Here is a 17,826-nt window from a genome sequence, read left to right as displayed (position 1 = left end):
AAACTAAGGGGTGTTAATGTTTTAAAAAGGGGGGTGGTGTGAAGTTTGAACTTCACACTCACATTTTATTTCATTGTTCACCCGACTCCTTCGTCTCCCTCATGGGGCGATTTGCGATCTTTTTAGGGTTTCCTTAACTGTGTCTTGTTCATGGCGATTCGGGGTCCTTTTTGGTCAATTTCTTGAAGGGTTTTACTCCTTATCATGGTTACTCGTGATTTCCAAGTCTATTTTCATTCGAATTTCGTATTTATACCTAATTCGAGTCATACTAGGTTTGTTACTCGGATTCTTTACAAGTTTATGGTTGCCATGAGCGGGGCCTTGAGCCCTTAGCCATCTTGTGCACCATATGCACTAAGATAAAGAATCTAGGGGAAGCTTCCTAGGTATTTCACGGTTAAGGTATGAATTTGGAGATTTATCCTCATTGTACAATTTGGTACAATTATATCGTTAGATTGGTACAAAATTTGTTGTATTTGTACTATTTTAGTATTCTAATTTTTATTATATTTTTCGTGGAGTTTAGGGTACAATTAGTTGTCACTTTTGTTGTCTTATATAGGGAAAATTCGAATTTGAGGGGTAGGGACAAAAAATTCAGGGTTTGGGGGGGAAATTCTGTTGTGATATATTTTCACTACCATTTTTTACCCCTGGCTGAAGTGATTTGCTTATAAATAGAAAGTTTTGTTCATTATAGGGGGAGGATATTTTCGGATACCCTAGAAGAAATACTAAGTATACTAGCTTATATATCAATATATTCCTACAATACACCCCGAGTATAATATAATATGCCATATACAATACTGATATACTTCAATATATAGTCTACACCTCTAAAAAACAAAAGGATTTTTTTTTTGGGAAAATTGAAAAAGGATTTAAGGTCTTGGTTGTTGTTGAAGCTTTGGATCCCAATCCCCTCTTTGATCTTTCGGTTGCCCCATAGAAAGGTATTATCCTATTCTAGTATCATTATTTCTGCTTTGATTTATTTGATAAATTACATTTCCTATGTCTGATTTCTAAAGCTATTTTAAGTTTTCTATTTAAAGAATTTAGTCTTTAGATATGTTTTAAGTCTACTATATTGATATAAACATTGTATGGCCACTGTTTCATTAAGAATTAAGGTTGTCTTGATATAATGTTAATGTTAATGAAGTTCAAAAGATTTCTAAATGGTGGTTATTAGGTAGTAAGGTTAAAACAAGGATTAAATAGGAAGGTTGCTAGCTTGGGCCTTTGGTCACTATTTCACTTTTTAGTTTAAGGTTCTGAGATTTCATTCTTCCATTTTGCATTGGTTTGATTATTATTTTGTGGGTTCTGAAGATCTTTAGCCTTATTATGTTTGTTTTAGTTCATTTTTTAAGTTTGTTAACTTGGACTACAATGACTTGAAATGGAGTATAGGTATTTTATTTTGTTTTGATGATGGCTGCCAATGATCTTGTTTTGTTTTTTTATAAAAAAAAAAAAAAAAAACTTGAGAGTGGGGAGTGTGTTTCCTATGTGTGTTGTTAGTATTTAAGACCTAGTCTAAATGTCATCTTAAATGATGTGAACATTTTTCATAAAAGAAAACTAAATGATTCTCAAAAGAGAAATGAAATTTAAGTCTAGGTTTTCACTTGAATAACTGGTTTTATGCAAATCAGTCAGGTTCTGGGGTTGTGTTGTGTTATGGTCTTATATGGCTATCTTAGACTAAGTTTGAACTAAAAATGGCTTCTTAAAACCTGAAATGTGTCTATTTCCTTCTCTACATTTTTACCTATATTGAGCTTAAAACATTTGAATCTCTGATTGCTTTGTTTTACCTATGTTGGATTTGCTTCTCCTATCCTTTAAAGACTAAATCTTCTCAAATTTGCAAAAAAAAAAAAAAAAAAAAAAAAAAAAAAAAAATCTTCCAAAAGATCAGTTAGCTATAAAATTGTGTGAATCTTTGAAGCCTGAACCTCTGATTTCCTCTTTTATACTAAATAACTGTTAAAACTAATAGAACAGGGCTGATGTGCTTTTTGTGACTGTTTTGGCTTTCACTTATAGACATGCTGCCATCTTTAAATCCTGCTAAGCCTTAGAGGAGATGAAAAATGATATTCCTAACCTGCTCTATGGATTGTGAAATTGTTAAGAATGGCTGGGTGTCTCTAAAACCAAAGATTCTGGGCTTTGGTTTACTATTTCATTGATCATATTGAAGATTTTGCTGGCATTTTTGTCACGACCCAAACCGATGAGCCGCGACAAGTACCCGACCATTGCTGGTCAAGCACTCCTATGCCTGTATTTACCTCTCACTAACTATCCTGGGCCCATACACAATCTGTAACAGAACTGGACTGTCTCCCGAGCAATCAACATAAGAGACACCGTATCGGGAATCCACAACCAACATATACATATAAACACAATTGCTCAGAGTAACAGCGCAAACCGATTGGCCACCTTACATATACTGTACAACAAATAAGTGCTGATGAGGCTGTATAACAACACGACTACATATCACTGTCTACAGACCTCTATAGAATACAAACTGTAGAAATGACAGGACAAGGCCCTGCCGTACCCATATATGTACGTAATGGAATAGCATACCCAAAGGCTATAGCTCCGGATCAATGGAGCGTACTGACTGCTGCTGAGGGGAGATCTTACTGCTGCGAATCGCCTGACTGGCTACCTGATCCTGCGGGCATGAACGCAGCGTCCACAAGAAGGGACGTCAGTACGAGTAATGTACCAAGTATGTAAGGCATGAATAGTAACATAATAAGGGATGTAAAGTACGAATAATAACAGAATGGAAATATAGAGCATATCATGAGATAAGAGAGTAACCTGTACATATGAGTGCCTCTTAGGGCGGGTGCCATGCATGCTAGCTTTCTTTTGAAAAACGTTTCTTTTTCATATATATAGAAAATAGAACATATCATGTCACCGAGCAACGTCGGCCCCGATTCATGTAACCACATATGGCCCGCGTCCAAGCATCCCGCGTCCGGGATGATATCATATCATATTACGCCAACTGACCAGGTGGCAATGCGTCTATAGCGCAACATGTGTCCCTTTTCCCCATATTCCCCATATACATATACATATATCATATACATATATATCATATAAGCAGCATGCAGGAGAGCCCAAGAAAAGCTATAAATCTATCAGAGTGACGTAAGGTCGGTAACCTCCGATTATATTATGGAATAATCATCATCGCTCTATCTCACCTTGAAGGAACAATTATTTTAAGGTGAGACTATCAATGAAGAATAACATCAATAAAAAACATAGGATAAGGTCATAAATCTCATGAGGCGTCAATTCATATACTTTGGAATCCTTAAAAATAATCATCATCCATGAATAAATTGAGAAATCAAGAAATGGCTCAACATTATTATATCGTCATTAAAACCATAAGCTTGGAACATTTAAACATGAAATCGTTCTCATCATAGTCATCATGGAAATATTCTCATCCTTGACATCATCGTTGTCATTGTAAAACATATCCATTGTTGTTGTTACAAAAGCTTACGGTGTCGTAAACCTCTATTTTGGAAAAACACGGACACTTTGGAAAACATTTATGGGTTATCGGGAAAACAAATCATGCCTTGGAATCATAAACATCTAACTTTTGAAATAAGGGAGAAATGGAAACATTTATGAAGCCATAACGTCGGAATCATGCCTTTAAAAGAAAGGGACGAGCCTTAACATACCTGTTCAACCTCCTATTGGCTACGCTTATGCGTCCGAGCTCGTTAATCTACATTTAAGAGGATTTATACTAACGTTAGCCTCTTCATCGTACACTTATTCCAAGTTTCAAACTGAACTATTCTATATTCTGCCGAAAATCGGGCAGCATCTCCCCTGTTTATATGCCTAGCCCGAATTCTCAATTCAACAACCAAAAACAATCACAACAATACCAACATTAACCATAATATTTACAACTCCAAAATACTTCATAAACACCCATATGCTGTTTGTCCCATATTTCCATCACAGAATCATTTTATAACAATTTTACCGCTCCTTCTCCGTAAATAAACTAAGATTAACGTTAATAGCAAGAGATTCATACCTTTGAGCTTAAGCCACAGCGCACTAATACACAATTTTGTAGTTGCAACTATACGCCGTCTGGACCGGAATTTGGAAATCATACCTGGTTTTGGGCTAAAAAGTTGGTGGTGGAAAGTTGGGGAATTTTCTGGAATATTTGAGGGGTTCTTGGTGTGTTTGGGACGAAATTGAGGGGGTCTCCCCCTTTAAATAGCGGTCCAGTTTCTTCCTGGACCGACTTATTTTTCCTTCAGCGCGTTCGCGCTGGCTTATTTTTTCTAACTACACCTTCGTTCAGTAAAAAGGTCATAACTCTTGATCCTAATATTTTGTGAGGGCCCACGACCTATGGTTGGAAAGCTAAATAAATTATCTACAACTTTCATTCTTTGTGTTTTCCAAATTCCCAACTTATAATACCGTTTTGGCCCCTCCAAGTCAGATCATCCGAAAACGTTTCCTTAAATCACCCTTTTGGAGGGCTTATGCTCATGTTTGGCTTAAGGGTCCTTCTTAGGACTTGTTCAAATTTCCATGTACTACTCATATGTCTCTTCATATGTCCTTTATAAAACTTCAGTGTCTGGGCCCCACTTAGCTTGCAGCAACGGGAGCTTTTCATCAAGTGCCATATGAACCAATTCACCCCATATGGTCTCCAGATGTCATATGTATGTTATTATTACATTCTTATAATATAACCTTCATTCCGAATCTGGGCCTCAAATTTTGTTCAGCGCGTTTGCGCAGACCATTTTATTGGTCTGCCAGACCGACTTGTAACGTCCATATCTCCTTACCCCGATGTTCGATGGAGGAGCGGTTTGTTGCGTTGGAAACTAGACTTCCCAAACTTCACTTTAGACTTTTGTTTCACTTCAAAACTCTTAATATACTAAAATATGATCTTGCCCAACTTTCCTCCAAGGCCTCGGAAGCTTAATCTCCTTAGTTTACTGGTCTTCCAATCCTCCTATAACATGTTACGCGAACTCGGACTCTTATAATCGTAACACGAGCACCTATGATCTTGCATCTTCTCGACAATAACTCCGATGTTTGGAATTGAATAGCTAATACCCAACGGATGGAAACTACGGGATGTTAAAATATATTCTTAATATACTAAAATATACTTTTGTTTCACTTCAAAACTCTTAATATACTAAAATATATTCTTGCCCAACTTTCCTCCAAGGCCTCGGAAGCTTAATCTCCTTAGTTTACTGGTCTTCCAATCCTCCTATAACCTGTTACGCGAACTCGGACTCTTATAATCGTAACACGAGCACCTATGATCTTGTATCTTCTCGACAATAACTCTGATGTCTGCAATTGAATAGCTAATACCCAACGAATGGAAACTATGGGGTGTAACATCCTTCCCCCCTTAGAAAAATTCGTCCTCGAATGTTGCAGTATTGCCAACCCACAACACCATCTTTGATTCCTTAGAACCGTTATTCTTCCCTTAGGGTCCGATTACCGTTTGCTTAGACTTTAACTTGGCTCAGTTTCTTCTCATCCTCCCCTAACTCTTTCATCGCTTTCAGTCAGTTTCTTCCACCTCTTTTTCCTCATGTACATGGTCGGAAATTAACTAGCATCTCGCTCTCGTTTTGTCTCCATTATTGTAGTCTTGACTTATCGTGCCATAACTATCCATCGGCCTCTAAGTATCTCTCTTTTTCTCGTTCCTTGTTTCCCTACTAGTGGACAATTACCTTGCTCATATACGACACACTCTTTGCATTTATCTCTTCGGTACCATCTCGGGCTATCCTTTTTATACTTGTTGATCTTAGACATACACTGCATCGAATCCCTGTAGTTCATTAGTTCGGCTCCCTGTTCTTTTACATCTTGTCACTATCCCTCTTAATCTTGCATTCTAAATATTTGTCCAATCATGACTTTGTCGCTAATGAGTATAATGGTTATGTTCCTTTACAAGTCTAGTTATATCAATATCCAAAATACGTATATACGTAATGTTTCTTCGCCATTTATTATCCTTCGCAGTCCAGTTACACTTATGGCAAACTTATAATCCGAGCTCAACCTAAATCCCTGGGGCTCCTGCCACAACTTTTTCTTTAGCTTCCTGCTCCCAAATCTCGCTATTCAACCTAGAAGCATAGGATTACGGCAATTCTTACTCCATTACGACCCTCTTATAACATATATATACATCTAGCATCGATTTCTTTGTACCGGCGATCACTGTATCTGTCGTTATTTTTTTTGTTAACTTTCTGATGTGACTTTTTTTTTTTTTACAATTATAATTGGGCATAGCTTCACGTTGATGACTCATATAATCCCATAGCATATGCTCTCATATTCCGCATAATTAGTGGTCCATGAAATTTTTCTAATATCCGGTGAAATCTTTTATTTTCATTCGTAGGAGCAGCGTTCTTTCTTTCCTTCAAAATTTTCCAAACTACCAATCGTCGTTCCTTTTATTATAATAGTCGTCGTCATCCGAAATGTCCTTTGGATTTGTCATCCTCTCCATTATCCTTTGTGAACTTAGCTTGTAGACCTTTCTTGCTCTCCTTATTATCCTTTAGAACACGTCGCTGCACACTTAGGTACTGCGCCATTTTACTCGATGCGAGGGATTCAAATCATGGTCTAGAGATATCGTAGCTCATGTTGGCATGAAGCATCCTCTTAACGTGTCATCCATATTTTCCCCCTATGTCTACCTCATGGTACACTTATTATCAATCATTTTGTCACACCCTAATCTTACTAGGGTGTGATGGGCACCCGACCCCGTATTCGGAGCCGAGCGAACCCGCTGACTCTTATTACACACATACTCGCTTGGACTTCTAACTCAAATAAAAATGAAATACATAGTAAAGCTTTCAGAAACTTTTCTTTCATCGTACTCAGATCAAGTAAAATCTGTAATCATAATGGATCTGTAACATAATACAATAAGACACATCGGCTGATGGAGCCGCTTACAAAACTGACATCCTATACCCATGACTCTATCTGGAAAGTCTCTAACTTCGAACGAGACATCATAGCATAATACTCTGACCCGGCAACACTCCAGGGAAAATGGAGCTTGCCAACTCCGCCGGAACATCTTCTATAATGGCTTCTACTCATCTGGGTGTACCTGCGCGACATGAAACGCAGCCCCCGAAGAAAGGGGGTCAGTACGGAATATGTACTGAGCATGTAAGGCATGAAATGTAGTAAAGAGAATCATAGCTGAGACAGAGATTTACCAGAACAAACATGACTTTTAAAACATCAATACACTTGCCTTTTTGAATGAAAATCATGCATATCCACATCATATATCATGTATACATATAACGTGTCCCGGCCCTCCAGTGAGGGACTCGGGGGGTAAAATCATACAGGTCAACATCATATATCTTATATGCATATAACGTGTCCCGGCCCTCTATTGCGGGTCTCGGTGATTGAAGTCATCATATGCCATCCTGGCCGCCATCCCCGTATCATCATATCATCATATACATATACATATAACGTGTCCCGGCCCGCAAGTGAGAGGGACTCGGTGAACAATGCAGTGGAATACGCACGAGAACATGTCCTGGCCCGGGACTCAGTGGAAAATACATTAAGGCATGCACGAGCAGAGTCGTGAGAAACTACATGCACATAAAACAACTTCAAGACTCGATGAGGAAGTACACAAACGACACGTGAAAGATCGTAAACACGTTTCGAGGCAATCCGAGTTAGTATACGAAAGTTAGGGACATTTTACTACAGAAACCTCTTTGAACGTTTCAGAAGCTATTTTTGGAAAATCAAAGCAATAATCATGTCAAGTACCTTTTGAATATCATTATGGACCAAATCAAAATAAAACCTTTGGAACCATATGTACGTATCAAAATATATCAAAGACTCAATGGAATAATGAAACGTGCTATCATTTGAAAATCAAGACATTAGTCATATCAATTATCTCTTGAATGCCATTCGGAAACATATCAAATAGAACTTTGGACATCATAGATATGCATCGAAACCATATGAAATAGGTTATGGAAATAAAAAACGTTAGCCATCCTAGTGGCTTGAAGAGTAGAAGTTTCTTTGAAATCATACATATACTTAGTCTGTTCGTTTCACAAGGATCATGCCAAAAGAAAGAAAGGGTAAGCCTTACATACCTGTCCCACGTCCGATTAGCTATGTTTATTCGTCCAATCTTGCTAGTCTACATTCAAGAGAATTGACATAATCATTAGACTCGTTATTATATACTTGTCTTAGTCCTTCAAATGAATTCATTTATAATCTGCCGAAATTTCGGCAGCATCTCCCCTAAAAATACACCATCCCCGAGAATCTAGCTCGGCCAAATTATCAGTCCACAATCCGAGAATCCAACTCGGCCAATTTATCAACAACAATCCGAGAATTCAACTCGGCCAACTTATCAACAATAATCTGAAATCTTCCAAACTTAATAAGGACAACAACAACACATTCATTTCTTCCAAATTCATGAACTACACCAACAATCTACACATTAACAACTTCATCAATCAATTCAAAATGCATTCTAACGTTAGTAACTTCTTTTACATAATTCGACAACATTTTACTTATTTTCAATTCAATCACAACAACCAACTTACAATCTTCCAAACTCAATGAAATCAACACATTTCTCACCTCCAAATCCATGCATTATATCTACAACCACACGTTGATAACATTATCTTCACAACACAAGAAACCATGCTAGTGTCATATTAATTTCTTCAATAACCCCACAATGATCACAACTTCATTTCAAGTTATCAAACATTCATTTTCATCATGAAATCCACAACTATAACAATCAAAATACTAAATAAAATCAATCCATCTCATCTTACACAACACACACCCACACGGCCACAATCCACATACACATGTACCATGAATTCCATCCATTTCTATATACTTCAACATACATAAATCATTCATAACACATGTAAAAGAAGATTGAATACATACCTTTCTCACTCCACTTCTTAACTTGGCTAGGGTTGTAAACTTGCACAAATGAATGGTTTGATTGCTCCAACAACCACTCCATGTTAAAGAGGATGTTCCAATTGGTTGGAATACTAGAAGAGATAATTGTTTTTGATCAACTTTTCATGGGGCCAATTTTCCTTAGCCATGGCCGAATGGTTCTTCAATTTTTCTTGAAATTTCCTTGAGTTGGAATGAATAATTTGTCTTGCTTTAGTCATCTCTCTCTCTCTCTCTCTCTCTCTCTCTCTCTCTCTCTCTATATATATATATATATATATATATATATATATATAGCTCCTTCCAATACCAAGTGGACACATGCCCTCTTTCTTGAAGTTTCTTAAATTAAAACAAGGATGAATAATGTCTTTCTAGGTAAGCTTTGGTCCATATACATAATTAGCTCCATCAAATAAAAATGTGGACACATACTCCCACACATGCCACATGGCCATACTGACTTCATGACCATTTTTTTTTTAAAATTCCCATTTTTCCCCTAGCCTTCCACAATATTACCATGAACTACTTTGTGAATTTCCCTTTTTACCCCTATCCTTTCTTAATATTTCCACATCAATAATATTCATAAACAACTTGTGTATTAAATAAGATCAAAATATAGCCTTGCCCTTAACTTATCGCGATTACCTTAAAATATCTGAATGTACAAAAATACGGGATATAACACATTTCTACGTCTTTTCGTTACCTTCATGATATGCCTACACACTTCGAACTCTGGCCCAGTGTTACACCTCGGAAAATCCTCCGTTGGTACGCAAGTGAATGAACTAGTTAGGAGTGCAAGTATACGATATTTCCATGAGTAAGAAATGGCGCTTGAAAATGTTGTGATTCCTTTTAAGCCTAATATAATATGTTCTCCCCCCCCCCCCCCCCCTTTTTTTAAGGGGCTCCTTATATGCCAACAGTCTCCGAGTATCCTTGTCTACGATAATTACCTGTCGCCCTTCACTTTCTTCTTAAAGCCGAGTTCCATTATCGTATAGTCTAGCCTGTCTATCTTCTTGCTACTTACACTATATCTATCCTCGCTCATCGAACCTTTAACTATATTTATGATGCTATGACCGAGAGGTCTCCCCTGCACGTTCATTGCATTTCATTCCATTTCCTCCAAGATCGAATCTCTCAGACCATACCATTAATTTCCCAATCAACAGTGCCGTCCCATCACCCTTGTTTTTTCCTTGGTGCGTAGTCGGATTCCTATCGCTAACTCGTTAAGGTATCCTTCTTATTCCTATGGTTAGAGATTCCCAATTACTTTCCGCCTAAATGTTCTCCTCTCTTTTTGACTAACCTGTTAGTATACCCTTCCTACTTTCATTCTTAACCCTCCTTGGGTTTCTTCCTCCTCGAGCATTTTTCTTCTCTGGTTATTTGTAGTAGCGGCTCTGGAGCTCATGAAATATTCCTTGAAACGCGCAAATCCATTCTATTCTTGAGTCATTCTTTCGGCAAAAAGCCCCCTTCATGTCCGAGGCAACCACATTAATTTTACCATACATTTATCCCTTTATATACTTCTCACCTTATCATCATCGCAAGGCCTAAGCATTCTTTCTCTTACTTCACATCCCTTGTCATAGTCACTATTCCTTTAGCCCCACTTATTGGAATCGGTTCTCGAGCCCCGCACATTCCTCTTTTGTTCCATATTTCTACACTTTATTCTTTTTCACGTACCCACGTTTGAATTTTTTACCCAAGTAGTCTCGTGTTTTGCCGGTAATTTCTCTCGGGGACCTCACTCACTGGGGTTCTTACCTTTCACCTTTTTCCTACATTTGATCTCCCTGCCTTCCACTTACTCACTCTCTTTCTTTTCCAAATATCATTGTATTAGAATTTCTAATCTTAACCTATAGAGAAAATAACATCAGCTTACCTTATAACATTTGTGCCGTTTATTCTTGTTGTCACTTGAACTTCGGAACCCTTACTTGATTAATGCACTCTATACCGTAGCGCCGGTTGCTGGGGTACACATCATATGCCCGCCGATACAATCACATATGGGATATCATACGCATTCATATATATATATATATTTTACTACTAACTTGCCCACAAAATACTTCAAAACGCTATTCAAGCCTATCCTAATTTCAGAGCTGTGATGCACTTTCTGTCTCTTCACCGGTCTAGTCTACCTCGTTCTACGCGACCTTTTAAGGTTTCCAACTATTTCGTATACCCTGATTTCCCTTAGGCTACCCTAGCTTCTCATTTTTCTTTTATGTCTGTTTTTGCAGAACTTTTAATACACTTCCCAGAGGGTCACCCATCCTAAGATTTCTCCCACCTTAGCACACTTAACCTAGAAACTTTGGTGAAATTCGGTACATTAATGCTGATATACTCGCATCTACCTCTCCGCATGACCTTCATCACATGATCTAGAGCAAGTCGAAGTCTTATAGATTCCGAGACATTTTCTTAACACGTCCTTCCCTTTACAATTACTATTTTACCCTTTTTCAATCCTTAATATTGTCACGACCCAACCCCGTAGGCCGTGACTAGTGCTCGAACTGGACACTCGTATGTACCTGTTAACTATAATCATCCACAACTAGCATAATACAGACTTATCAGTACCAAGGCAAGGCGTCGTCTCAAAACTGTCGCATTATTTAGACGTATCACAACAACCTGTCTCCTGGGGAGGTACAACTTTCAACAGACATTATAGTACATAAGCCGACAAGGCTTTCATAATATATAAGGGAACATCCCCGCCATAAACGAGCCGACAAGGCTATCATAACACATTACTTGTCAAAACATATATATATATATATATATATATATATATATATATATATATATATATATATATATATATCTACGCAAGCCGACAAGGCTGCCACTACGAATGGGAACGTCCCAAAACATAAGCCATATAGACACAACTGAACAACATCGATACACAACCCACACATATGTCTACAGACCTCTAAGAGTAACAACAGTATCATATGACGGGACAGGGCCCCGTCGTACCCCTGGATAAAATACATATACACCACAGAGATTCTGTACCAAAATCTAGGCTCCGGAACAAGGGAGCTCTCCAAGATTGCTGAATAGGACTCCTAAGCTGGCGGGTTACCAACGTGAGCATCTGTATCTACGGGCATGAACGCAGCCCCCCGAAGAAATGGGGTCAGTACGGAATATGTACTGAGCATGTAAAGCATAAATACAATAAACAGGATCATACTGAAGTGAGGAGTACAGAAAACCAGTACAATAACCAGAAAACCACAAGGCTTACCTTTGAATCATAAATCATGGTGTCAATATCAGACTTAACTCGTTATGAAACTTAATGTCACCAATTAGAGAATCATCATGTTCATATGCATATGTATAACGTGTCCCGGCCCTCTAGTGTGGGACTTGGTAAATAAAATCATATCATCATTGTCACGACCCAACTAGGGGCCGCGACGAGTACCCGATACTTGTACCGAGCACCCATTATCTATAATTTTACCTCTATTACTGAGTGGGCCGTATGAACTATACCATATTTTTTTTTTGTGCTTAACATTAACACTAGTAGCATAATTATAAACATAGGCTAGCAAACTTTGCTAGCACATTATACAGCGATGAGGACCATCAAAAGTACAAAACATCTAACTGTACATATCTGTCTACGAGCCTCTAAACATAGTACACATATACATAGGAAGGGCCGAGTACTGCCGTGCCCGAACCTATATACACAAAATAGTACCAAGAAACTGAGGCTCCGGAACAACTGGAGCGCTGCTGCAATACTGCTGGTGAAGCTCCTAGGAGTCAAGTCTGTCTACCTGCTGACCTGCGCGGCATGGAACGCAGCGTCCACAAGAAGGGACGTCAGTACGAATAGTGTACCGAGTATGTAAGGCATGGAAGATAATACAAACAGAAACATAAGGTATGATTAACAATATCATGGGATCATAGGACATATAGTGATACAAGAAAGTAACCAGTACATAGGAATACCCTTTTTCAGGCCAGATACCATGCATGCTTGTCTTTCCCTTTAAAAAGAACATTTCTTTTTCATGGACATAGAAAATAGGACTTATATCATGTCATGCCTTATCATATCATATCATATCGTATCATATCATATGAGATCATGTCATATCATATCGTGTCATATCATATCATGTCATATCATAACATGTCATAGCATAGCACCGAACAATGTCGGCTCGCCCACATAGCACCGAAATACATCGGCTCGCCCATATATCCCGCGTCCGGGATGATAAGCCAGCTGACCAGGTGGCAATGAAACATGTTTCCCTTCCCATCCCCATGTATCCCTTCCCCCCACCCCATGTACATATTCATATCTCATATACATATGTCATATAAGCATGCAGGAGAGCCCAAAGAAAATCATGTATCCATCGGAGTGACGTAAGGTCGGTGACCTCCGATTACATTATGGAATAACCGGGATTGCTTCGTCTCACCTTGAAGGAACGAGTATTTTAAGACGAGACTATCAACGGAGAATAGCACTAGAAGATAACATAGTATGAAACCAGGGGCATCATAGACATCAATTCATGTTTTGAAATCTTTAGAAAATAGTGTCATGACCAAGGAATAGAATTAAAGGTCAAGAACTAGTTGGACACTTTCATACTCATATTGAATCCTTAGCTTAAGACTCTTAGTCATGGAATCATTCTTGTCATACTTATCATAGATGTCTTCTCTTCCTTAGCATCATCGTTATCATGGTCATCATAGACATATTTCCATTAGAATGGTACAATACTTATCGTTTGATAATCGGGATAAGGATCAAAAGTTTCCTTTGGATTCTGCTTCAAAATAAGTCAAACGGAACAATAAGGAAAATCCGGGAACAATGGGCCCACCTCGGGCCGAATGAGATAGCGTACACAATTTGCATATGTTACATGTCATGGCGTTACTTGTGAGGGTTTTAAGGTAGTCGGGTCCTATTTACGCAAGTTCTAGAGGTTTAGGAAGTTTTTCCAACATTTCACACCATTTTTAATTCAATTCTTCTGAATGAAAAAAAAAGAAACTTTAGGTGCGGATTCCGGAGAATAGGGTTGTCCCCGAGGTTCATATCCAACCTAGTATGTTTAAGACATGCCAGAGAAGGAAGAGTAAAGCCTTACATACCTCTTTCCGCTCCTTATGCTACTCCAAATTCAAGTTGCAAATCCGCCACAATCTACAAATTGGTCACATTTACCAAACATTAATTAGAACATTTAGAATTGGATTCTTAAAGTGACACCTGGCTACCGAAATTTCGGCAGCACTTCCCCTGTAAATACACCATCCCCAAAGTTCAACTCAGCCAATTTTTTTTTAATCAACAACAATCCGGGAATTCAACCCGGCCAAACTATCAACATAATGTCAACAACCATACTAACAATTTCCATATTCAATCCAAGATACATTATAACAACTTAATCAATTTATTACTTCCTTCAAAACCTTCCAACTCCAATAAAAACAATAACAACCTTATAATATATATTCCAACAACACCATACTAATACCATTATCTTCCATTCATGTAAGAACATAATATTCAATTTACATAATCTTCCAAGACAAGCCTCCAACTACTAATACTTCACTAAGCTCATTAGGCTTTTATTTGCAATATAATATCCACAACACAACAACCAACATACTAAATAAAATTTGCTCACCATTCCTTCATGATTCACCAAATATACACGGCTATATATGTGATATACAACTCACGGCCACACAACTACATTCTTATTATTCATGAATTTCACTCACTTTTGTATACTACAACATGCATAAACATCCATAACATATAAAAGAGTATAAGTTCTTACCCTTTTTATTTTCTCCACTTCTTCACTTGACTAAAATTGGCAACTTGTATTATTATGAGTTTTTCTTGTTCCAACAACCCCTTCAACTTGCTAAGAACCTTTTAATGAATTGTTTGGCTAGGAAGAACAAGTTGAGACTCTTCTTTTCTTTTTTTTCTTTTTTTTTGGTTTTTCCTTCAAGGGCCGAATGGTCCCTTTTGTTTCTCCACTCTTCTTTGTTTTCTTGAGTTTTCTAGAATGGAGTAAGAAAGATGACTTGGTCATCTTTTATATTTCATAAATTAAATCCCACATGGGCTTGGCCCATGCCCATGGCCGGTTGGGCCCTCTTTATTTCCTTAAAAATTCCAAGCCCAATTATCATTTTTTTTTCCTTTCACGACAAGTTGTAATTCATAAAACTATTCTCCAAAATTCCGATTTTACCCCTAGACTCTTTTAATAATTCCGCTTCTAAATTCTTCATAAGCAACACATATGCCAACCAAAACAAAAATAGAGCCTTGCTTGTCGTCTTCCCGCGATTGTCTTGAATTTTCCGATTGCACAAAAATGCGGGATATAACAATCATCATGTATATATATATAACGTGTCCCGGTCCTCTAGTGAGGGACTCGGTGGATAAGATCATCATGTGCCATCCTGGCCGCCATTCCCATATCATCATATCATCATGTCATCATGTCATCATATACATATATATAACGTGTCCCGACCCTCTAGTGAGGGACTCGGTGAATAATGCAGTGGATCTGTGCACGAAAACATGTCCTGGCCCGGGACTCAGTGAAGGATGTAACCGTAAGCACGATCAGAGTAGTGAGTAACCATATACATACAAATCATCTTTGAGACTCAATAGATAAGTAGACTAATCAGCTCTCAAGTATCAGAATAATAGCCATATTAAGTTCTTTCTAAATGTCATTACGAACTATATCAAGGAACGTCTCAGGAATCATATATATGTATCAAATTAATATGAGATAGGTTATGAAAGTCAAGGACACCACTGATTATGGAATTCTTTAAGAATAGGAACTTTTATACATCATATACTAGTCAATCATATAAGAGACTCGAGGGCAATAGCTCAACTATCCTGAGAGTTCTAACATCAAGAAATGAATAAAAATCATAAGTCATGCTCGGAACTAGTGAGTAGAATTACCCCGAAGCTCATATCATATCTTACTTAAATCTAGGACATGCCAAAAGAAAGAAAGGAAGGATAGGCTTTACATACCTATTGATGACTAATCGCAAAACCGTTCGCTTTGTCGCTCTTTTAGCCTAGTTAACATAAAGGTAACGCTATCGTCAGTAACTATACTTTTTAGTTCGCAAATCCGTATCCCATCACTTATAGAACTTGTTCTTTAACCTATACACTCTCGTTTAGGGTTTTCCATTAGTTAAGGGCTTAACGTAAATCGGGCAGCATTTCCCCTATATATTCGCCTAACCCGAATTTCTAATTGTTCTCCTGTCAACACAGAAATACCAACAACAACAATAGACACATAAAATTCTCACAATTCAGCCCATAACAATTCTAACAACCCGACAACTTTCCTTAATTCATTTCATCCCACAATTTCCTATAACATCGATTTCAGGCACTTTCTTAATTCTAATTTCATCCAATCTAATTTTAATATTTCCATTACAACACAATTAACGTAATTACACTATAAAATACGAAAATCTTACCAAATTTTTCTCGGAGGAATTTCTACTCTTAATTGCTCCAATTTCGCAATTTCTTCTTCCCCGATTCAATATCCAACGTTGCTATCACCTCCTTGAATGCGTAGAACACTTTTAGAACTTAATTTTTCTTTCCTCAAATTCTTTGAGCTCATTTGTGAGCTGCCATGGCAGCCATGGCTGTCGCTTCTTTCCTTAAGAAACCAAATGATTAGCTAAAAGAGAATGGTTTAATTTAGGGGTGTTGGTACGTTTTCTTAAGGAGTAAAAATGGAAGTAGTGTAAAAATGGGAATTCTCCAAGTAGAAAGTAATGTGCAGCAATTGTAAATGCAAAAAGGCATTCACTTCCTTGGCCTTAAACGTGTCACCATGCACTTTATGTGCTTTGTGACTCACCACTAACACTTAATGCCATGTGGCAGCACCTAGGGCCATGTGGCAACCAACAAAAGGCCTTTATCCAATTAATTTTAATTAATACCATAATTAATTCCATACTCTCCCACTTTATTCCACTTTTAACCAATTACCCACATAACTAATTTCTTGATCCTAATTCACTTGAATAATAATCATTTTTAGCACACCTTATATACTCATTGTATACTACTATGATATGTCACTAGTTCATGGCCTCTTTTGCCACACATAAAATATTATTTCCAATCGTCGATGTCACTCTTTACTGTCTTAAATCATTTCGAGACTTCATCCTTTTATACACCGAGTTCTTAATTTGCATATTTGAATATGACTAAATCATCCATGCTTGAGTAAATTTTCTCATGTTGGACGTTTCAATTTCCTAGTCCAAAAATACAGATATTATAGCTTAGATCGTATTTTATTCAAATAAATTTCAAACCTCGACGAAACTTATTTCCTTCGATTTGTTTAACTTCTAATCCTTATGATACATCTGTACTCACCCTAATCACTTATAAGCGTGGGGATAACCACGTTTCCGTTAGTAGTGTCATTTAACTCGCACGCTTTCCAACGCACAAAAATACGGGCTACAACAAATATTTACCTTTCACTTATGTGTATAACTACCCTTCGTTCT

Source organism: Lycium barbarum, chromosome 6 (genome assembly GCF_019175385.1).
Source record: "Lycium barbarum isolate Lr01 chromosome 6, ASM1917538v2, whole genome shotgun sequence".
NCBI lineage: Eukaryota > Viridiplantae > Streptophyta > Magnoliopsida > Solanales > Solanaceae > Lycium > Lycium barbarum.
Note: the sequence above shows the minus strand (reverse complement) of the source record.